The sequence below is a fragment of the Balaenoptera ricei genome, chromosome 2 (assembly GCF_028023285.1).
Source record: "Balaenoptera ricei isolate mBalRic1 chromosome 2, mBalRic1.hap2, whole genome shotgun sequence".
Taxonomy (NCBI): domain Eukaryota; kingdom Metazoa; phylum Chordata; class Mammalia; order Artiodactyla; family Balaenopteridae; genus Balaenoptera; species Balaenoptera ricei.
This window is the reverse complement of record NC_082640.1, coordinates 71,935,471-71,960,109: the sequence shown is the minus strand read 5'-3', so window position 1 is coordinate 71,960,109 and position 24,639 is coordinate 71,935,471. Positions and strand designations below refer to the sequence as shown.

The window sequence follows — 24,639 nt, the reverse complement described above, 5'->3', positions numbered from 1 at the left end:
AACAAAGGATAAAAAATTAGGGGATTGATACTTTGCTGAACCAAGTGATAAAATGGGTGAAACACGATGAGCCGTGCTTGCTCTTCTGTTCTTTGTGGATGTTCACGTTCAGACCCCTTGTGACCCTTTCCTCTCCCCATGGTTGGACACCTATAGAATTGGTGTCTTCCGCATTTAAGGTATGATACTTCCCCAGAGACCTCTCTGCGAGGAAGTCTGGTCCAGCGAGAGGTCTTTCCACGAGGAGAGAGCGTTAGGTTCGAGCTCTCCAATCCAGGTTTCTTCGAGTTTATCTCTGTTTTAACCGGCTCGCCGGGTTTTCCAGCATTCCCAGAGCTCCGAGTCTCTAATCCGGGCTCCGAGTCTCTAATCCGGGCTCCGTGTGACCGCGCGTTCCGAGACCCAGGATTTGGTTCATCCATCCAGGTTCCGGGTTTCCCCTGCGCTCTACCGCTCCAGACTGCACACCAGCCCGGGATCCGGATCCGAGGGCCCGTTAGTCCAGTGTCCGGGTCTTGCGGGCGGCCCTGGTTGTCCCGGATCGCGGCGGCGGCGGCGGTGGTGGCGGCGGCGGAGGGACCCGCGGCCCCGGACACAGCGGCACCGGCGGGCGGGGCGGAGCGGCGCGAGGAGGGGGCGGAGAGCCGCAGACGAGGCGGGGTGGGGTGGGGGGGAGGGGCCGCGGGAACGGATGGCGGCCTGGGCCCCGTAGCAGCGGCGGCTCGACGGCCCGGGGCCCGGGCGGGCGGAGGTGGCGGCTCCCGGGACCGGCCGCGCGGTGAGTCCGGAGCTTTGTGTGGAGCCGGGGTTGGGGGAGGAAAGAGGCGGCGGCGCCGAGGGGGCCAGGGGTAGCGGCGCCTGACAGAGGAAGTGGGGGTTGCGGGGCCGGGGCGGAGCGAGGGGAAGGTGTGTATGGCGCGGGTGGGGGGGGGGTCGTTGCGCGGGTGGGGGAGGGGGCGTCGAGGGGCGCGGGGTGAAGTTCAAAGCGCGGCCAGGGCCGGTTCCGGCTGAGGGTAGGGGTGCCCGAGAGGGGATTAGGGTCTGGCCAGGTTGTGGGGACAGGCCAGAGAGTTTCAAAGGCGAGTCTGGGTATCTTGAGGGGGCCCAGGGCGACTGGAGCTAGTCAGGGAGTTAGGGGGGTTCAGGGCGAGGGTCTGGGAGCAGGACGTGTGCGCAGCCCAGGAGGGGGGAGCAAGGTGGCCGGGAGTGTGCAGTAAGTAGGTTGTGGGTGTGTACTCCTTCCAGTCTTCAGGTCACATTTACTCCTGTCCTTTTCTTCAAGATGGAGGGATTCCTGGGCCTGGCCTTAACTGCTATCCTAGTACCCCCGGGAGGGTTTGTGACCCTGTCCTGTTTGGAAAACCCATGCTGCCCTCTTTTCCCTTTATGTGTAATTACGGTTGGATCATCTCTGTGCTTTGCTCAGATTCTCCTTCCTCCCTCTGGGGTTGAGGAGGAGGAGACACATCTGACCAATTAATGTGTGTTTGTGAAACAGGCAGCAGCCAACAGTCATTTCAGGTTCTAGGAATTAGGCTCACACAGGGTGGAGAGATCAGAGCCCTTCAGGGGGAATATTTCTGAACAAATCACAGATGATTAAATTATCTAAGAAACAGCTTCCAACCTAAATGAGAGTGGGAAAGATGGGGAAGAAAGCCTGTCTGTTTCCAGCCATGTGTCCAGAGCCCTAGGGGTTGAGGAGAGTCCCCAGTCCCCTACAGGCCTCTCTTTTCTGTATGAGGCTTTGCTCTGCAGCCTTGAGTTAATTTCACCCCTGCTGCTTTGTGTTGGGGGAGGGAGTGCTGGTTCAGGCTGTTGTGAGGAGATGACTGTTCTGCTGCCACACACAATAGTCGTGTCATTTTATCGGGACTGCTACCCCAGGGCTGAGAACTGCTGCTGCAGAGATAAACCGGTCCCTCTCACCCGCCTATTGTGTACACAGTGAAGGTCATAGGTTCAAGTCTTGTCTGAGAGCTTTGGATATGCTCCATCTCCCAGGCTCCTCAGTGCCATTTTCTTCCTTTTCCAGACTGGGGCTTGCCATTGGAGGAGGCCAGACAGAAAGGCTCTTCTTTTTGAGTGAGGAACAATGCAGAGCTCATTGGCACACATTTTTCAGAAGAATAGGGAATGCCAGCCATGTTGTGCCTGCCTCTTTGGCTAGCCTGTACTAAGTTGAGGAGGAAGAGTGGCTGGGAGACTCAACCCTGAGGTTTGTGTCAGACTTTTAAGGAAGAAGACTCCAAGGGGAGGGTTTTACTCTTGTTTGAGCCAGCATATTTGATCCTTTTTATAGAGATGGGACACACACAAAGATTTTTGTTTATTCGTTTAGGAATACCACTAAAAACCTGTGCAGGGTTAAGATAGGAAGTCAAGGACCAAGTACCTTTTTAATGGTGACTTCCTGGTCAGAATAATTGCACAACAAAAAAGCCACAGAATTTGCCTATCTGGGCAAGGGCTGGGGAAACGAAACAACTTTCCTTTTTATCTTTATTTTCATTCTGATGAAAGGAGGTGACTTGTTCATTGTGTAGAAAATCCATATGTGTTTCTGTGTTAGGGAGAAGTTTGCCAGAGAGATGAACATAAAAAAAAAAAAATCATTTGAGATCTTGGGAGTTACTAATGAGAGAAGGATGAGAACAAGCTAGAAGGAAACCTGTCCTTGCATTTACCTCATAGAAGTGCCCAAATAGTATTTAGGTACTATTAATTGGGTAAAGAATTATTGGGGGCTAGAAATGAGGTTTTCCTTTAGGACATTAAAGAAAACTTTTCTTTAAAAAGAGATTAGAAATCAAGCTCATTGTGGGAGGACAGTTGTACACAATGTACACTGTACACAATAGCCAGCCATTTCCTATAGAGTGTTGTTGAAGAGGAACTTTAGCCTTTGGTTGTGGTAAAGGTCTTTCTGAGGCCCTAAGTCTGACCACGTTGCCTCCCTTTTCTCTTTCAATGAGTTTCTTAAAAATGATGGCTTGCCACTTAGATGTTGGGCTTTGTTAGGAGGGAACAGGTTGTTCTGACCTTTATGTTTCTTGATGACAGAACTGTCTTAAGGTCTTACTAGAGGTGTTGTCTGTCTTTAGACTGTTTCCAATTGTATGTCCTAGGTCTCTGAGTGAAGTCTCAGCTAAACTGAGTCCAAAGCTTTTTGCTCTTGGGCTGTTGGCATTCATTTCTTAATCCTGTCAGGTGACAGTGAAGGCAGAAGCCTCAGATTAAATTTGCCCTGATTAGATTTAGTGGTTTCAGAATTGGGCCCTTGCCACAAGGAGTCTTATAAGTCTTCTGACTGTGACCATATTTCAGAGAGCACTTTGGATTTTTTTCCCCCAGCCTCTTGTTAGAAAATGTTTCCTTGTGAGAGGTCTAGATAGCTGGACAGATTATTGCTTATTTTGTGTGAGGATATGGAAGCATAATTTTGGCTCCTGGTAGTAATTATGTTGCAATTAGCATATAGCAACTAAATGACTGGAACAGGATAATTTGTTGAGGGGTTTACTGATTGCTCTGTCAAGTGGAAGTGCCACTCCTTACTTATTTGACTCAGAACACTACTGCCTGGGCTCAGCCGTGGAGACTTAACAAGTACAGGAATGATGTGTGGTCTCTAGAAGTTCACACTCTGTTTTCTCTCTCATCACTGCCAGATACTACAGAACCTTCTAGTGCCACTTTTTCCTGCTCCATAGGTAACTAAGCAATTGTTATTTCCCTTGTGGAAACTGGTCATGGATGGGAATACTGCCAGACAGATGGGGCCACTCTGAGATGAGGCAGCCTTATGTTGTGTGGCAAATTTTCTTTTAAGCAGCTGAATTCTCTCTTCTGACTGATTTTTAAAAATCAGATTTCTTTAAAAAAAAAAAAAACCCTGCAAAATACAAAATCACGTAGTGTACTAAATATGCCTTTGTGATATCTCATAAAAGTTGGCTATGACAGACAAAATTAAGAGAGGCGATGCTGATTGGCAGGTTCTGGGCCCACTAAGTGTCAGTGAAGGACTGTTTTCACTAAGGAACAGGTAATTCACCAAAGCACCTGCCTAGCTGGGCATGTGGAATTGGCAGCAGCTGTGCAGTTGCAGAGGGATTATTGAGCAGGTGGTTAAAGAATCACATGCCACAGTAACAAGAAAATACTTGGTCCTCCGTGGTTTAGGTTCAGTTCATATGTGTGAAATTCTTCTTTGTTTCACGTTTCTTAATGCCTGATACTGGTTTGTTAGTGAGATGATAATGGAATAGAGAAAAGAGATTCTTCCTTCTCTCTGTGTTTCTTTTAGATTACTGAGTAGCTTGCCTTAGACATGGTCCTAGACGGCCCTATTGTATTTCTGTGAGTTCTGGCTTTATGCCCTATGAATGGGAAGGGAATAATGGTAACTCAGTGTTTCTAGCACTTGTTTATTAGGGGGATAGGGAAGGAGAAAATTCTTTGCTTTTAGGGTGGTGAAAAGGATTTAGCTGCTGGGAGGATACCCAGGTGCAAAGGATGTAATTGACTTTTTGTGTTAAGTCTACCTGACATATCTTACTCAAGACTTTCACATGTGTTTTTATTTTATGAATGTAATTCTCCACATGAAGTTTGCACCTCTTCTGTTGTTTGTTTTATTCCATTTTTAGTTTCTCCCAGCACCTTTATAACTCTTTTTTTCTGGCTTTGAGATTAACATCACTGTTAGAATCAAGTCATCATCAGAGGGCCAAATCATGCTAAGGAAGTATCTCAACTAAATGTTTATCTTAAAAACAAGTATAGCATTTCCTATAACTTGGAGGAGGATTTTCTATTTTGAGGGTCTCTGCAAATTCCCAGATTTTCCTTCTAGGTTATCATCATCTTCTGTTAATATTTTATTTTTCTTTCACATGTTCATGCCACTATAGTAGGCAGTGCCGTAGAGCCTAAAATTTATAAACAAGCAACTTGGTGTTTATTTTGTGACTTCTTTAGTGTCCTCCAGTGATTTTCTGTATTGGGCTGACAAGCTGTGTGCTTGAAACATGCAGGCACACACATACACACAATCTAATTGAATTCACAGGGTATTAATTAACAGTTGATTGACAGCAAAGAAGTGACTTTAACTGTTTTGGAGTTCAGAAATCCCTTTTCCAAGTGAAGTGAAGGCTCTGATCTGTCAGAGAGATTGAGACAGAGATTTAGGTAGATGGCTGGCTGGCTGGCTGGCTGGATAGATAGAGTTTTTTGATTGATTTAGGGAAAAGGGAGGCAAACAGTGTGACTGAGGCCAGGGCCAGTGGACCACTACAGAGACAGGGACATTTGCAAGAATCTGTTTAAACCTAGTTTGCAACCTAGCTTTAGGTAGGAGCCTAGCAGTCATTTGTATAATACTCACTTCTGGGAAAAAATATAAACTTCTTTATTTCCCCATATGAAGCCATCACAGCTGTTTGTTTTAAACTGTTCACAAACCACCATGTATTTTCCTAGCATTCTCAGTAGTTTGCTTCCTCATGTTTTTCTCCCTCCCCCATCTCCCATCCACATTCTCTGCTCTGAAGACTTCCCTAGCAGCCTGGAAACACTCTAATTACTGTAGCTATTATAGTCACAACCCAGATCTTCCACCTCCCTTCCACTCACCCCTTTCTATCTTCCTTCCCCCTCCCCTTGCTCTAGCAGCAGGAGTTGAACTGCAGTCTCATGAGCACAGTCAGATCTATGAATGAGCTTTATATCTTGTCAAGGCAGAACTCCAGATCCAACAGGGCTGATTTTTCATGGTTCTCTTGCTGTTTGTTCTTGGATCAGAGTCCCAGAAATAAGAGATGGCAAATACCTATTAGGTCATATCTAATCCATCACTCAGGAGCAAACCTGCGATCTTTTTCTTGTCTCTGTGAGAATTTTTTCCTTCTTTCTTTTGCAGGTGAGAGCTGTCTGATGCCAGGCAAGCTCTGAAACTGCCTTCTTTTTATTATGCTCTCTGGTCATTAGTGTCAGGCCAGCTTTGCTCCCTTGGATTTTTATTCTTATCCCATTTTCAGGATTACTTGCTCCCAGCAAAATCTCCACCCTCTTCAACTTCAGTCCTCTCTTCTTCTTTTTTTTTTAAAATTAATTAAAATTAATTAATGTATTTATTTTTGGCTGAGTTGGGTCTTTGTTGCTGTGCACAGGCTTCGGCGAGCAGGGGCTACTCTTTGTTGCCGTGCGTGGGCTTCTCATTGCGGTGGCTTCTCTTGTTGCGGAGCACGGGCTCTAGGCACGCGGGCTTCGTTAGTTGCAGCATGTGGGCTCAGTAATTGTGGCTCCCGGGCTCTAGAGCGCAGGCTCAGTAGTTGTGGCACATGGGCTTAGTTGCTCCGCGGCATGTGGGGTATTCCTGGACCAAGGATCAAACCAGTGTCCCCTGCATTGGCAGGCAGACTCTTAACCACTGCGCCACAAGGGAAGCCCCCCAGTCCTCTCCTCTTGATTGTTGGCACCACATTTGTGGGTTCCTTTTGTACCATCAAGTTATCTATGCCAGAAGTTACCACTTTTCAGACCTTTGCCACAAGAGTCATTGTGGCATTCTCTTAAGGAGTTGCATTTGATGGAGCACAGGACACAAATCCCAGCAGGTGGTAATTAATAAAATGGCTCAGAAAATATGTGCGAGGTTGTGCCCTTAAGAACGCCCTGTACTGTATGAACAAATGCTCCTCCTTTCTGTTTGAATTGGGGTACTTCCTATTCTAACCCTTTGTTCTCTTTAGATGGATGAATTTTATTTTTGTGTGGCTTAGTTACAGTTAGTTATTTTCTGATTTAATAGTATAAAATGTTTATTTGCTAATATAGCTTTTCAAAGCATAGAGGAAAAAGCACAGAATTGCGAGTCATAAAACCCAGGTCCTGAGCACTGTTTTGCCTCTGACTAGCCATGCCTTGTGCTAGTCACTCCTATGTTTTCACTTTCCTTATCTGTAAAGTGAGCATATTAGACATGATCATCTCTAAAGGTTCCATATAGTGTTGAATTTTATACTATCAAGATTATGATGAAAGAATGGGACAAAAATGGTTGATGGTTGACGTAAGGGAGCAGTTTTTTATTATTGTATTGGTATTCAGAAGGGCAAATAAGTGCAGCCTTAGTTCCCGGGGGCTTGACTCTCACTCCTCTTTGATATGTTTATAAAGTTTATGCTGTGCTTTTTTTTTTTTTTATGAAGTTATCTTCTTTTGGAGAGTCTTGTACCTTCATTCTGCAGGTTCACCGGTTTGTCAAATATACCTTTTTCTAGCCTTCTCAAGCCATAGGAGTGGGGATCAGAAAGCTGTAGAAAAAGAACCTCAACTTGGGAGAAAGAAATCAAACCTGAAAGGATTTGCCTGATATCATTAAGAAGTAATTTTGTGTATTCAGTCAGGAATCTAAGATCTTTAAATCTCTTATATCTGAAATCTTGAGCCAAGGGACTGATTTTGGAGGTGGGTTGGGCATTTTTCCATTTTTGTCCAGTTAGTGGAAAACCTACTTTGAATTAACTTCTTGGGATTGAATAAGAGTTGCCTACTGTTTTGTTTACAAAATAAAAGTGTTATTTTTAATGCTCAAAATGCAAAATCTGGCAGTTTGACCAACAAGGGGGATCTCTGAAATACCCCCTAAAAGGGACTGAGCAAATTAAAGCTGATGGGTGACTTTAGGAACTTTGAAAGTGGTAGTACAGTTGACCCTTGAACAACACAGGGATTGGGGCACCTCCCCCCCTCCCCCAGGGAAGTAAAAAATCCTCATATAACTTTACAGTTGGCCTTCCAGTATCCAAGGTTCCAACCAACTGCAGGTTATGTATACTGTAGTACATATTTATTGAAAAAAATCCAGATATAAGTGGACCTAAATTACAGTTCAAACCCATGTTGTTCAAGCGTTAACTGTGATGTTAGAAAATCTTCGCTTTCAAGCGGTTTACAGGAATAAAATTGTATAACCTAGTTGTTAATTCCCCAAGTTAGGATTTTTATCAGCATTTCCCGGTTAGTTTTTGGATTTGGAACTTCCAATAGCGGCTATTTATTGAATGTTAAGAAGATGATGGTCTTTTAGTCTTTCTTTCTTTTTGGGGAATGTGTTTAACATGGCAAAATCACATGTTTAATCTACCTTTGAACATTGGAAGAAGCATTCACTGTTCTTAAATTTGTACTTAAAAGATCCATCCGTCTGTAATAGAAAAATTCAGTGGGAGGAACTATTGTTTATTTTGGACTCATAAAAAGTCCTGGGAGTGTTTTGCTTTATTCCCAGCCATCTGTAGCACATTACTAATTTTCAGGTAATCTAAAGGTTATTTTGAGAAGTGTTCCACTTGAATGAGATTTTTTAAAGATTTGTATTAGAAATATAAGTGGCTTTTGTAGATAGATTTTTTTTTTTAAGTGTCAAGTGAAGGGTTTTGAATTGAAAAGTGACCAGAGTAGGTGCCATGCAACCCTTGGAAATCAAACCACACCATGATTGAAATCCAGGTCTGGCAGTTAGGCCACATTGCCTGCTGGTACTGCATTGCATGCTGATACAACATTGCATGTTGGTACCTGTAGTTTCTTAGGCTGCAGTTCAGTATTTATAGAGTAAGGCAGCAGTGTCTGCTCTATTCTATGTACAGAGTAAAGCCAGAGGCCTTTTGGTATGTTATCAGAGTGTTCCTAGTAACATTCCTAGGTAAGCACTTCGGGTTTGGTTAAGATGAACTTTTATTCATGTGAGCAGAAGTGAATGTTCAAGAATGTCCCTTGTAAACTTCAGTTGCAAATTCTGAGGTTTGGTGTGAAACTCAGCAAGAATGGTATCAGAAATGGAACTATAGAGAAATTGGAATTGTGAGGCTCATGGGGTCTGTGAATCTGAAAGGTATAGTGGGAAGGGGGAAATTTTTTTTCTACTTGGTATTTGCTTTTGAATGTACCTCCAGTCCATCATTTCTGAAACTTGCTTCCCCTTTTCTCCCCTAAGCATTACAGTTCTTCCAGTTGCCATGGCACAAAACTTTGGGTTCATATTTGGTTCCTTTTTCTTCCTTACCACCTCATCTAATCATTCACCAAGTTTGAATCATTCTAGATACTTTATCATTTAGCTTTACCTTTTCACCTGACCTAGTTCAGGCCTTTCATCTGTATATTATTGTAGTAACCTCATGGTTAATGCTTCTTTCTGTATTACATACTACATACTACTGCAATATTATTAGAGTTTTTATTTATTTAGTTAGTTAATACAGGCATCCCTTGTCTTAACTGTGCTTCGCGGATACTGCGTATTTTACAAATTAAAGGTTTGTGGCAAGCCTGTGTCGAGCAAGTCTATTGGCACCATTTTTCCAGCAACATTTGTTCACTTCGTGTCTCTGTGTCACAATATTTCTCTAATTCTTACAGTATTTTAAACTTTTTCATTATTATTATATTTGTTAAGGTGATCTGTGATCAGTGATCTTTGATGTTACTACTGTGACTTGCTGAAGGCTCAGATGATGGTTAGCATTTTAAAATTAAGGTATGTACATTATTTTTTAAGACATAATGCTATTGCACACTTAATAGACTACAGTATATAATAAACATAACTTTTACATGCACTGGGAAACCAAAAAATTTGTGTGACTTGCTTTACTGTGATATTTGCTTTATTGTGGTGGTCTGAAACCGAACCTGTAATATCCCCAAGGTATGCCTGTATTTATTGAGCACTTATGTGCCAGGCCAGACATCATCTCTGTCCTTTCAGGACTTACACATCTAGTTGAGGAAACTAGCAATCATTTAATGAATGTATGATTATGAGCTAAAGTGCTCTGAAAGGAATTTGTTTCTAGAAGAATATGTAACAAGGAATCCCAGTGTAGACTTTTAAAAACACAGTTCTGATTATTTCACTTCTTGCTGAAAACTTTTAATGACTCCTTACTGCCTATATAGGCCAGTACTCAAGATCTTCCATAACCTGACCAACCCTGGCCTTCAGTCTTATTTCTTTCTCACTGTTTTTCCAGCCATTCCTTCTGCTTACCCTGCATTTTTCAGTCTGAACACCTTAGTTTTTTTCTTTTCTTTTTTGTTGGAATGCCCTTCCCTGCTCCAAGGCATTCAGCTTTAAATCTGACCCTTCCTTCAACCTACCAAAAAATTTCATCTCCCTCCTGAAGACTTTCTTAACTTTCTTCTTCCCACCCACCTATATCTCCAGAATCGATTTTGTATTCCTCTGTATCTCTTTAGCTCTTTGCTAGGATCTCTGTTATAGCACTGTATCACACCTTGTCTTTAATCATATGTGAATATATTTTTTTCCCTACCTCATTCTAAACTCCTAAGAGACCTGAGTCTCCTGTTTCCCATGGCTTCCACCCCAGTGCTTTGAATATAACTTTATGGGTAATGCTTGCTGAATTGAATTGGAATTTGATTTTTGAAAACAGAAACTTCTTGTGATTTTTTTTTTTAAGACCTTCTTTTATGTTAAGGTAACTTCCATTTAACACATTTTATCCCAAACTGAATAACCTAGGAACAAGGCACAGACTATGAAAGCCTTTAGAAATCCTTCAGACTCAAGGACAAGCATTTGTGCCCTTTAGTGCCTGCAGCAGTACTGTGGTCCCATATATCCTAACTGATGGAAGACTTGAGGGGAGGGGGAGAGGTAGTAGTACATGGCAGACAGAAGCAATGTAGGTCGGTCACGGGAACCAGACTGATTCTGTTAGAGGAATAGAGGCATGGTTGGGCCCTCTGGGTATTGTTGACCTCCAAGAGGTCTTTTTAGTTTTTCTTATTTACTTCTTTCGTTCCATAAATATTTATTGGATTCCTGCTATATGTGAGGTCCTGTCCTAGCTGCTTAGGATCTATCAGTGAACAAAATAGACAAAAAAATCCCAACCCCATGGATCTTGTCTTTTAACAAAAGGAAATATAAATAAGCATAATAAATAATTATATAGTATAAAGAGGGTGATAAGTAATGTGGGAAAAAATAGAACAGAGTAAGGGAGATTAGGAGTATGGAGGAAGGATAGGTGGGGGAGGTAGGAAGGTTGCAGCTTTAAATAAGATGGTCAGAGTAGACATCTTTGAGAATTGTGGTGCTAGTGTGTTACTGGTTTGTTAGGCACTTCCCTGAGGGTGCTGAATACTCTTCTGCCCAGAAGAGAGATAGAGGCACTGTCTGCAGTTGTTCCAAAGGGTCTAGCTGACAGTGAGGTGGAAAAATGGTCCTTTTTCTTGGCTGCTTCCCTGACTGGCATTCCTGGAAGTTAATCATGGTGAAAACTGCAGTCATGTCTGGAAGACACCAAGGGTAGAACTGGAGGCCTTGTAGCCAGTTCCCTGAGGAGTGGGATTTACTCTTCTGTTGATTGGCCCTTGGGTGCCTAGAGTAATGGGTGAGTTAGGCCTCTGAGTTTTCTCCTTCCTCAGAGGGAAAAGCCCATTATCATGACCTTCTCTCTTTCTAGTGAGACCTCAGCAACTTTGTTTGGGGTAGCTCTTTAAAAATAAGTTTTCAGGGACTGTACACTTTGCTCCCAGCCTAAAAATTAAATTTTAAGGTTTGTGGTATTTCGACTTCCTCTCAATGCATAAGTAACTATGTTCTGGAAGTCTCAGTACCTAATTCATTAGCCTGAGGATGAAGATGTCTTATGATGTCTAGATGCTCTCTTGTTTGACTTGTGTTTTGTAAATTTTCTTATAGTTTCCTTGCTTGCTCTTTACTAACCCTTCTACTACTTCATTATTTTTCCTGTTGCCTCTTCCCTTTTTCTTTACATTAAGCTGATAGGAAACAGAAATCCCTTAGGCTAGACTGCCATTTTGGTAATTGGCTGGAAGCTAAAATTCCTACCTAATGTATAGGAGATGTCTTATTTCTGTCCTTGGGTTATGTAGAATGCAGCTTGTGGACATCAAGCTCTCAGCACGTTTGTTATATTGTATGCTATTTGAGGTAGCTGAGAGGTGCAGGATACCTGTACACTCTATTTTTAGTTATTTATATCATCAGCTTTTGCAGTTGCAGTGCACAAGGAGACCTATTGGCCATTCTGAAAAAATGTGCTATTTTTGATATAAAATTTTAGAATAAAGGTTCTCAATGAACTTGGGGTCGATGCTAAGAAAAATCTGTTAACTTTTAGGCAGATGTGGTTCTAATGTTAGGTGAGCCTCTAGGCAGATTTCACATTGCTTTTCTTTGTCAGGATTTGCTGCATATCAGACTTGAAGTCATACGTTCTCACCACATACACTCAAGTGGTACAATAACATATTACCGATATTGTGAACTTTAAAACCAGTGGCTGTTAATTCAAGTGTGTGTTGTTTTTTTCTCTGGTGGTTAAAAGGGTTTCAGTTTAACTGACCAAGTTGTTTGCTTTATTAGTAAAAATGCTTTAATGTTGCTTAGTTTGCTAGTGATAATTGCTTTTTTTAGTAGTAGTGTTTCTGTGGTTTGTATTAGTAGGCCCTTCCAGTCCTAACAGAGCTTGAAATCCTGGCAGTGTGGATTTCAGATGAATTCCATAACACTCTCTGACAAAGAGGGAAATGCAGAACAGTGTCTGGTAGTATTCTTTTTCTTATGGAGCCTTCCTATAAGAAAGAAATTCAGTTTGAACAAGATTACATTGGGGTAGGTAATATAACAGTGACATTTTCTTCCAACAACAAGTCTATAATATATTTTACCTGAATTTGTGATCTGAAGCATTAGATTTGTTTTAAAGTGTTACATAAACATGATGAGTACCATTTCTGTCATACTCATATAATTTTTTTCCCTTCTCCTTTCTTGGTAGGCAAAATAATGATACAATGTATCACAAGTATGATACAAAATAATGTATCAAAATAATGATACAAGTATCACATCTCAGATACTTGATGGAAGGAAACTAATCATTGAAATGTGGTGCTGCTAGGCTCTGCACTTCATAGGAATGATACAGGTTGCAAGGGATTAAATTTTTATAAGGATCGAAATCCTTACTTAAATAAGAATGTCACAGTCCTAATCAAAATAATGTGGCTGAGTTGAAACTGTTAATGGAGATTGGAGAAGCTGCAGAATTAGGCCAGATAATAATAATGTGGGGTTTATTTACTTATACATAGATTGGTTAAATACTTTATTGACAGCAAATGTGAAGATGTGGTTTTGAGTAAGATAAACTACTTCACACAGTTGGCAGTTTTAGATCCCATAAAGCAAAGAAATAACCTGGATTTTGCTTTGAGGAACAAACAAGAATTGATAAACGTTTCTGTAGGTCAACACTATTTAATAGTGATCATAATCTTGATTAAGCTCAACATTCTTCAGGGAGAGCAGGAATAAAATCTATCATATGGGGATTCATTTTTAAGAAATTGAGCTGCGATCAAGTATGTACAGTAGGAAAAGTGGAAAGATTTTAAAAAACAACCCACCGGAAGTTTAAAGACTTAAATCCATTTTATTAGAAAGCAAGGGATCAAAAGGACCGTGCAAAACAGATGGTCACTTGGCATAGTCTCAGAGGTTGTGGAGAGGAGAAAAGCATCTTTAAAAAATTTTTTTAAACATTTTCAATCAAGACCAAAGAAGCCCACAAAGTGATGGTGGTTAGTCACAAGTGCTGCCTAGAAATTAGGTGAAAGAAAAAATGATGAATTAGTTAAGCTCTTTGCTCAACTGATGGCAAGAGTTTATGTTTGTTTTTGCTTTTTTAAGAAGACATGTTAAAAATGGAAAGGCAACTAGAAAGTTGTAAGACTGCTTGATCATGATGTGAAAGATCCATTCAGGGACGAAGACGTTGGAGAATTTCCACTTCTGTTTTTCCCGCTTCCCAAGCAGTTTAAAGCTTCTGGTCAAATGATGATAAATGCTTAACTTAAAAAAAAAAATTAGGACACGAATTTATCTTTTTTAATGCATAGAAAGCACGGAAAAATGTACAGAAGTCCCTGGAGTTATCCCAGAAATGGTAATATTTATTTAGTCTTTCCAATACATTTTTTTCCTAGCTGCCTAGGCTTTTTTTCTTGATCATATCAGTAAATTTGATGAGATTAAATCTATCTACCCAAGAACTGAGAAAGAATTCAAGGATAAACTGTAACTCTTAGTGAAAGTATATCACTTCATGTTTTAAGTGGCATGGTCATTACACTAAGGGACTGGTGTAGATATGTGGTTCTGTCCATAGAAGGGTTTGGAGGTGGAGGGAATAAAATCTATATTAGAAAATTGAAAAATGTAAATTAAAGATTGAGATGACTTGGTATCATTCGTATCATTTACTGGGGCCAGGGCGATGGGTTAGTTTACATAAGAAGTCACATATGACAAATCATTGACAGTTGTGTGTGGACAGAGTTGTTACCAGTGAACATTGTTTAGTTGTTTTTTTTAATATATATATTTATTTATTTGGCTGTGCTGGGTCTTAGTTGCGGCATGTGGGATCGTCGTTGCCATGTGCGGGATATTTAGTTGCGGCACGCGGGATCTTTTAGTTGCAGCCTGCGGGGTCTAGTTTCCTGACCAGGGATCGAACCCAGGCCCCCTGCATTGGGAGTGCAGAGTCTAAACCACTGGACCAGCAGGGAAGTCCCGACATTGTTTAGTTTTAAAAGACTTTTTGTTAAAGTCAGGCCAAAGGCTATTTAAAAACTTTAGTCTTGGAATGGGAGAAAATGTTTTGTTGTGCATTAGCAAACTGACTTTCTGACAGTAAACACTTCTGTGTAGGTCCACAGTCCCTTCTCTGCAGTTCTAAAACCCCAAAGTTCTGAAAGCTGAAAGTTTTTTTGTAAGGTAGGCACAAACCTGACTTCAGCTAATGAGGCTATTTATAACCTTTTTTGGTTGTTGTTCTATTTCAAGTAAATATTTATTCATTTTGTTGTAAGAATATTAATGAGTTTCTTGTCAGGGTGCTGTTCCAGTTCCTACTGAGAGTATTAAACTGTGTATGGTATACTAATTATCTCAGCTTTTTATAGGTGAAATAACTGAGGCTCAAATAAGTGCAGTGACTTGCCCAAGATTCTTACACATCTAGGGGGGGAGTAAAGAGTAGACTTGAGCTTTTGCTACCTCCTCCTTTGTTTTGTTTTTTTTTTTTTTTTTTTCCATTGTACTGTGCTGGTTTCTCATGACTTTACCTCCAGAAACCATCTTGATAAGTTCTTCTAGGTGGAAGGGTTTAAGCAGTGACACTCATTTTATTTGACATTTTAATAAATGTTTTACAAAAGTGACATATTCAGGTTTTCTCATGACATTAAGCTCTTTCAAGTACTTAGGTTCGCAAATTGTTCAAGATTATACTTCCGAAATATCTTGGCTGTGTGTGGGGAATGAAAACTAGAAGATGAGCTTCAGTGTGCATAGTAGTACATTTAAAAGAGGCAGAAAGTCCAGGGGACTTCCCTGGTGGTGCAGGGGTTAAGAATCCACCTGCCAATGCAGGGGACACGGGTTCGATCCCTGGTCTGGGAAGATGCCACATGCCGCAGAGCAACTAAGCCCGTGCACCACAACTACTGAGCCTGCGCTCTAGAGCCCACGAGCCACAACTACTGAGTCCGTGCACCTAGAGCCGGTGCTCCGCAACAAGAGAAGCCACCGCGATGAGAAGCCCACGCACCGCAATGAAGAGTGACCCCCGCTCGCCGCAACTGGAGAAAGCCTGCGCACAGCAATGAAGACCCAATGCAGCCAAAAAATAAATAAATAAATAAAAGAGGCAGAAAGTCCAAACCACTTTGTTAGCATGAGTAACTTCTAGCTAACAATTATAGCCCCCAAAGGAGACTAGAAATCTTGGTAAGCTATTCCTCAAAAAATTAGCTCAGTGTGCTGCCAGGGAAATGCTAGGTGTCATTAGGAAGAGGACTAAAGAAAGATAAAAATAAACTTTCCTCTATACAAAACCAAGGTTTGTCTTTGTTTGTGATACTCTGCGTTCTTTTCATCCCTAAGAAATACATACCACAGCTGGTGACCAAATGAGATGAAGGCTTTAATGAAGACATGTAAAATGAAAAAAAAAAAAATCTTCAGCTTTTAAAGACAGAGGGAGTATTGTCAAACCCTATCAGGCGATGAGAAGAACATATAGACTTGTTCACCAGTTCTTAGGATTCTGTATTGGATAGAGAACACCTTTTCAAATTAGAGATGAATTTAGCTTAATTATTGGGTTGCTCTTATCAATAGTAAATAAATAAAACTTGTTAACACCAGAGGTAGTAGAAATTTTAAAAAGGGTCTAGAAGGTTTTCTTGTGTTTTTTTAAAATTAAAACTTCTTATTTTAAGATAACTGTAGGAGTCTCATCCAGTTGTAAGCATAATACAAAGGAATCCCTTGTACCCTTTACCCAGTTTCCCCCAGTGGTAATGTCATGCAAGTATAGTACAATGTCACAACCAGATATTGACAGTGATACAATCCACCCAGCTTGTTCACATTTCCCCAGTTTTACTTGTACCCATTTATGAGTGTGTGTATTTAGTCCTATGCAATTTTATTACCACCAGTCAAGGTACAGAACAGTTCCATCACCACCAAGGTACCTCACATTGCCCTTTTATAGCCACACCTGCCTCACTTCTGCTACCCCTCTTCCTATCTCTCATAAGATTTTTGATAAATTTTTGGATTAATGTATTTTATAGTAACCTGTCAAGGGGATCCAGGAATATTTGGGGGAGTGTATCCTTAACTTTTTATAAAATTATTTTATTTTTTAATTTATTTTTTCAGCATTCCAGTTTACTGTATTTATTGTAATGGAGTAATGACCCCTTTAAAAATCAGTGTCCATTGATGGACAGGAAACAACTATTACAATGAAACTAAAATATTTGAATGTTACAAATGAAAAATAAAATTAAATATACAACTTCTGTCTGAATAGGAATTGCTTTATGCCCTCTTAGAACTTTGCATCTATTTCTTTTTAATTAATTATATGGAACTATAATAACCATATAAAATTATTTTAAAATGTTTTATTTATCAGATTAATACATGTACTTTTTTGTTTTTGTCTTCCCATGAACTTTATATTAAAAGTCAAATAGTGGTATGGCTTTTAATGAAAATCAGTAATCCACTGTTTACCCTTTCCCATCACACCAAGTCTCACTCCCACCAGGCACCCACTTTAAAATTTTCAGTCTTTTTCTTGTATTTACTTCCATATTTCTAAGTAATAAATAATATACACTCCTATTGCCCTCCCCTTCTTATCAAGTCAAATGTTTGGTTTCATCAGTATCCATTATTTATTGTGTTAAGTAAATATTTATTATTGAACCATTTAGTATACTACTATTATGTTTGTTTGGTTTTATAAATTTTAGTTTGGTTGCGTCGGGTCTTAGTTGCGGCACGTGGGATCTTTCATTGCAGCATGCAGGATCTTTTGTTGCGGTGCGCGGGCTTCTCTCTAGTTGTGGCATGCGGGCTTCTCTCTAGTTGTGGCGTGCGGGTTTTCTCTTCTCTAGTTGTGGCGTACGGTTTTTTTCTCTTCTCTAGTGTGGCGCGTGGGCTCTGTAATTTGCGGCATGCAGGCTCTCTATTTGAGCCGCGCGAGCTCAGTAGTTGTGGCGCACGGGCTTAGTTGCCCCACGGCATGTGGGATCTTAGTTCCCTGACCAGGGATCAAACCCACGTCCCCTGCACTGGAAGGCGGATTCTTTACCATTGGACCACCAGGGAAGTCCCCTGTTATGTTTTCTTATACAACTTATGTTTTTTTTCAGGATTTAATATCATTAAGTACCTCACTGTTTTTGGTTTGTTGTTATTCATTCTTTCAGACTCTCCAACAGATCTATAAATTTCCTCACAATATAGTCAAACACATGGTAATCCTTAAATGTAGTTTCCTTCCTTCCTCCCTCCCTCCCTTCCTTCCTTCCTTCCTTCCTTCCTTCCTTCCTTCCCTCCCTTCTTTCCATTCCCCTAAATATCCTGTGGGGATTGATGGCATGATTCCCTTTTACCGTGATCACATAAAATGCTATTTTAGGACCAGGACCATGATCCAGTAATACAGTCCTTTTATTCATAGGTGTTTACTATTTTACCTTTTTTTTTTTAAGTATAATGTGCATATGATAAAGTGCATTAAGTACACCAATCTTAAGTGTACAACACAGTTTTTACATGTGTACATAGCCATATAACTACCATCCAGCTCAAGATAATAGAACACTTCCAGCACCCCACAAGGTTCCCTCATGCTTCTTCCCACTCAGTAACAACCTCCCAGACATGACCACTTTTCTGACTTCTGTCACCTTTGATTCATAGATGTTTAAAATGTGCTAACTGAACGTTTTAAGTCTGATAGAATGTATCATACATTTAAGTACGAGGCTTCCAAGGGACTGGTTATGTCCAGAACTCCTGATTTGTGGGCTAGCCCTGTTTTGGGTAGCAGGTATGCATGGATGAGACTGAAGGCTGAGAATACTCCAGAGCAGTTAGGCGTTTTTTAAGGAATGTGGGGACTGGATTGTTTTCTTACTTTTCCCCTAGACTTTTGATAAATCTGTATCCTTTATCTGTATCTTAGAAGAAAGAGGAATCCACACTCTGTTCTAGTAAGTTTGAAGACTGTTAGGTAATTGAGACAGCTTATAACTAGTGACAGATCAAGCTCAAGTAAGAATGGAGATGAGAAATGGCAGCCTTGGCAGTGTTACGATTCTGCCCATTGAGGAAAGCAGTGTTCATTCACTCATTTATTGACCAGAATATTTATTGAGGGAGCACTGTGACCTAAACACTGTTATTTGCATACAATGGTGAGCAAAAGAGATGCAGCCCCTTGCCCCCAGGATGCGTGCAGTCCAGTGGAGGAAACAAATGTTAATCAAATCATCACGCGCACTGGGAGGTAGGATGTGAGCAGGGAATGTCTGAGGTAAATGCCAAAAGTCAGTAAGGTGGGAATGGGTTGCAAAGAACAGAGTGTGGCCATGAGATGAGGCTGGAGAAGTCAATCTGGCTTAGATATCCTAAGGGATGTGTGTGTGAATTCCACCATTTTTTATGGTTAGTCTAACAGTGTAGATACTATCTTTTTTTCTTTTGGCCGCCCCACGCAGCATGTGGGATCTTAGTGCCCCGACCAGGGATCAAACCTGTGCCCTCAGCAGTGGAAGCATGGAGCCTTAACCACTGGACTGCCAGGGAAGTCCCTAGATACTATCTTTTGATAGAGAAGTTTTCTTTGTGTGCTCTTTAGAGTTGCTATAGGATAGTAGTTAAGTAAGAGACTTAGGAAGGGAGGTGAGGTCTAGAATATAAAAATGAAGGTAATTCCTCATGTTTCCTGAAAAGTGCTTAGGTTTTTTTTGTTTTGTTTTGTTTTTAAATATTTATTTATGTATTTATTTTATTTGGTTGCACCGGGTCTTAGTTGCACCACGTGGGCTCCTTAGTTTTGGCAGGCAGGCTCCTTAGTTGCGGCTCCAGGGCTCCTTAGTTGTGGCACATGGGCTCCTTAGTTGTGGCATGCATGTGGGATCTAGTTCCCTGACAAGGGATCGAACCTGGGCCCCTAGCACTGGGAGCGCAGAGTCTTATCCACTGTGCCCCCAGGGAAGTCCCTGCTTAGGTTTTTTTCCTTTCCCCCATTCCTATGAACTCGACCCATATTATTCCCTGTTTTAGAGGTGAGAAAAGCTCTGCCACAACAGTTCTGTGTGGAGGCCCAATTTCTTAGATCTCCTGATTCCTAAGCTAACTCCACTATTCACTTTTTTCTTGAGAATTTGACATCACCTCTTTCTCTTTAGTACAGAATGTTTACCTCTGGGGAAAAGAACTAAATTATAAAGGGCTACATAGCCCTTCAGTTGTTAGGGGAGGGGGGATGGTAGAGCTTTATTGTTTACTTTAGATGATCTTTGCCTTCTGCTTCTTGGCTTACTTATACATAGGCCTTGGTAAGGGTTTTCTCTGTGAACCAGTTCCGCCAATGAATCCCTATAGGGTTGGGACTGAATTATTTACATGTTTAGTATGCTGTTTAGCCTATTGTGAGATGTATGCTGGCACAGAGCAGTATTGACAAACACCAAGGCTCTAAACCTGAGCCCTGTTGAATAGCTATGTCTAGTGGAAGTGTCAGTTGCTTATGTGAAATGAAACAGGTCAAGCCTCATAATCTTACTCTGAGAATAGCAGCCTGTGAGGACCATAAAACTATTCATGAGATGCAGGTTATAAACACTGAGGGACTGGGAGATGCTACACTTTTGCTCTTCTGTCCTTAGGTGACACATGGTAAGATGAGCCCTGTTGAATTGGATCCATCTTCTCAAATTGGCACTCTTAGTCTGTCTTTATCTGATCCCCATTGGAGATATAAGCTGAGAGCTATGGTACTTGAGGAGATGACACAGTTCCTTTGTTACAGTAATTAATGTAATAAATTAAGGAAGAGACCCAAAGGAAAGTTGATTGTTTCTTGTTAGAGCCCCAGTTGGAAATTCAGTTGATTAGTGAGCTCTAATGTGGCAGCTAGAGAGGGAGGTGCCTGTTCTTCCAGCCGGGTAAGCTCAGAGTCACCACGGATGGTTCACATGTTGTACTAGCCTCACCTGAGGTTGGCTGAGTCTGTGATTTCAGGGTAGCATCTGGAATTCAGGGAAGATGGTATAGTTTGGTTTTCTCTCAACTTTGTTTTATCCCACTGCTTTATTGACAATTCCCTGGGGCATCAAACCCTGTGAACCTCACACAATTTAGTTTGGAAGGCCTGTCAGGGGGGTCAACAACCTACTGGACTGGAACAGTTGGTAAAAGAGATAGTCCAGATGTTAAAACCATGAGCTTTGAGATTGGTACCTTGGCCCTGAGGGATTTTTGAAGCAAGATGGAGTCTTTTTGTCAGTCACTATAGTGTAGGATTTTATGAGCCACATCTGAAGGTAGGAGTAGCCTAAATGGAAAACCAGAGTAAGTGAAAACCACTGAGTAATTGAAAGAAGAAAGGATTGCCATTTTCTTTCGTAGAACTCAAATGGATATCAGTACTACCTGTAATTTAATTTGTAAAAATTTTTTTAATATTTATTTTTCCTTTATTTTAAAAATACTTTAGATCTCTATACAGTGTATAACCATGAAGCAGGCCTCTTTAAGTTGAGACCCTAGAACATTATGAGAATATTTGGGTCATTTTATACTTTTGAGTTGTCATATTTTTCAGATTTGGATCCTCATAATATGCTTAGAACCATGATGGATTCTCCCTCCATTTTATAATAAGAAAATTAATATTTAATGAAGCAACTTGGCTAACATCCTGGCTAGGGTCATTGGAAATCTGAGTCCAGAAATCACATCTCTCGATTCTCAGCTCAGTTATCTGTGTTCTACACCATGCTGCTTCCCTAGAATTGAGTGTAGCATATTTTTCTTTGTCCAGATAGCTTTCGGTGAGAACTAGCTAGCCAGACGGATCACCCGCACACCCAAATGTGTGTGACCTGTGTGGTCGCAAGCAGAGTATACTCACTCAAACACAACTTTCACTTGCTCAGACCAAAGCCTGTAAGAAGATTGATCCAAAAACTGTAACAAGAGGGGAGGACAGATAAATTTACACTGGGAGAGCGTTGGACAGTTTGCTACTTAGACCAGATTAGCTATAAGTAATTGGCAGTTAAAGAGATCCCTTCTCTTTGATGCCCTCTAGGATGGATACAGAGCTCTATCTGGGCAGAAGGAGAAGTATTCTTCTTCATATTGTGTTTGGACATAAGTAGGGTCAGTTGTTGCTTATGTCCTCTGGGCAGGGGCAGAGACCTTGCGTGAAGACTCTTTTTCTCATTCTTAGCCTGGAAGAGAGGCCTTGCTCATTACTGAGGTAGGGAAGTGGTGTAATATATGGCATATGCCCTAATAAAAAGCAATTAATGACCTGAAATGTGTGATTACAAACCAGTCTGTGGGCTGGGAGTCTGAGAGATGGAGTTGGGTTCCAGAGAGGAAACTGGAATTTGAACTTTCATTGTTATAGATACAGGGTATGAGGAGTGATTGTCATGGCGTATCTTGGTCCCTTAGCTATATCCACGCAGAGAAGAGTTCTTGGTGATCAGGTGCAGAACAAAGCACAAATGGCACTGGCAAGTAATTCCAGAGTTTGGTGAATCGTCCTAAATAGCGAAGTACAATTAGACAGAAGGAGAAGAGAGAAGAAAATATATCCAGAAGCTCCTGCAAGTTGAAAGTACTTTGTGGTCTCTGTAAGGTATTGGTTCTCCTGATTCTGCACTTTCTCTGCCATGGAAGCAAGAGGTCAGTGCTTTTCATTTCCAGCTACCATGTTAGTTACCCTACCTCCTGTGATTAAACATCTCTGCCGTGACCTGTCAGAGAGTTTGATTATTAGCTGTATAAAGCCAGGGATGTGGTAGGGAGCAGATGGAAAGTGGTTTGGCTGCTGTAGCCAGGCTGATTAAAGAATCCTTGGCAATTTTTTACTATATCTTTGGAAAGGTACCAACAAAGTTACTATGAAACCTGCTGGGTTTGGTAAACTGAATTTCTGAGAAGTCACCTGGTTGAAAAGTGGTACTTACTTAGCTCACTCAGAAATTAGAGGACAGTGGCTCTCTATAGAACATCAGGACCACTAAATATCAGCCCTCAGGATATGTTTTCTTTGTTTGCATCCTGGTCATTCAGAAATTCTGGGTAGTTTTCTAGTAGGGAAAGCACTTTTTAAAAAAAAAAAAAATTTATTTATTTTTGTTTTTGGCTGCATTGGGTCTTCCTTGCTGCATGTGGGCCTTCTCCAGTTGCGGCGAGCAGGGGCTGCTCTTCGTTGCGGTGTGCAGGCTTCTCATTGAGGTGGCTTCTCCTGTTGTGGACCATGGGCTCTAGGTGCGCAGCCTCAGTAGTTGCGGCTCACGGGCTGTAGAGGGCAGGCTCAGTAGTTGTGGCGCATGGGCTTAGTTGCTCCACGGCATATGGGATCTTCCCGGACCAGGGCTTGAACGTTGGCAGGCGGATTCTTAACCACTGCACCACCAGGGAAGACCCAGGGAACGCACTTTTTGATAGGTACATTAATAGAATTTCAGATTTGAAAAGGGCCCTGGGCATTTCCAGACTACTCCCTATCACACATAGAAGAATTCTGTAATTTGCTTGACAGGTGATTATGGTTTTTCTGGTCACTACTTTCAGTGATAAAGATATGGCTTCATTAAGCATTGTGGGTCATTGTTGGGAATTCCAGGGTATTACATTTTTTCCTGAGTTAAACATCTGTCTTTCTGTAACTTCTACTCACTGGTCCATTTTATACCCTCAGCATCACAGAGTAAGTTTCTCTCTTCCACATTGCAACCATCATATATTTGAAGCTAACCAGCCTATCTCCCTTCAGCTAACTCCTTTCCAGATTAAAGAATACCAGTTTCTAAGACCTTTCCTCTTATGAAATGGCTTTTTGGTGTTTTACTATACTCTAGGATATCCCTCCACTTAATGAATATCTCACTTAAGATGTGGAACTTGAAAATGAGCACAGACCATCAGATGTTCTTTTCATCTCCAGCTCCCTTTTAAGAAGAAGCACAATTTAAAAAACATGTTAACGGCAATATTTCTTGCTTACTAGAAAAAACAAAACAATTTGCCACGACATATGGAATTGGGACAAAAGGAATTTGAGGAAGTGTCTTTCCTTACTGATGTTAAGGCTGAACGTTCTAGGTTCAGCATTATTACAAGCATTGATTTTGCCTCATATCTTTTCCAGGAATATCTGCATTGAGTTTACTCTTAAGATTGCAAAAATCATTTGGTATTTCTGTTTACAAGAATTATTCAACTTTATGCTACACTGAACTGATTTTAATGCTTCAGATAATTTTTAACAAGGTGGATATATATATGTTCTTACATAACTGAAAATCTGTTGTTTTTACATGTGACAAACAACTTGACTCAGTGAAAGACTCTTGAAAAATAACCTTTTCTCTTCAAAATTCTTTGTAGATTTTTCATTCTCTTTTAACATTTAATATTGCAGAGCAGTCTGAGGTTGGCCTAAGTTTCGTCCTTTGTATTTCAAAAATTTTGTTAGGATGTCTGCAAGTTTGGCTTTTTTTAAAATTGATTTTGCTGAAAAGGTAGTGAACTTTTTCAAGATCTTTTTCAGCTCAGGGTGTTATTCATATATTATGCCTTGATGGGTTGCTTTTCTCCCATTTGTTCTAGTCTCTTCAGTTTTGCTTTGAGTATTATTAAATACTTCCTCTGTCTTTCAATTTCCCTCATTGTTTTCTTTTTGCTGTCCTTTTCCTTTGCCTTCTGGAACAGTATCTCAAGTTTTCTTGTAACTTACAGATTCATTTTCCACAGTTTTAGTTCTGTGCTTTTTTGATTTCTGTATGAATTTTAATTGCATTTTTCATTTCCTTGCATCTTCCTTTTTTTAAAAAAAATGAGGTTCTTTTGTCTAAGTTCATATCTTTTCATTTCAGCCTAGTATCTTCTTAATGCTATATCTTCTTTACTGTCATATTTTGTTTATCCTGCTCCATATGACAGGT

General features: G+C 40.9%; 1 protein-coding gene across 7 annotated transcripts in view; it reads left to right on the top strand.

The window, feature by feature from the left end:
* Positions 1 to 684: 684 nt before the first annotated feature.
* ZNF609 (zinc finger protein 609) overlaps positions 685 to 24,639 on the top strand; it is a 224,126-nt gene continuing 200,171 nt past the window's right edge. For 4 of the 7 annotated variants that reach the window (XM_059913039.1, XM_059913037.1, XM_059913036.1 and 1 more), the window contains exon 1: positions 685 to 778. The gene's annotated coding sequence lies outside the window, so the exon portion shown is untranslated. Of the gene's footprint in view, positions 779 to 9,469; positions 9,551 to 22,269; positions 22,373 to 24,639 lie in introns of those variants that run through there. The other 3 variants (XM_059913038.1, XM_059913034.1, XM_059913035.1) reach the window with 2 other exon arrangements.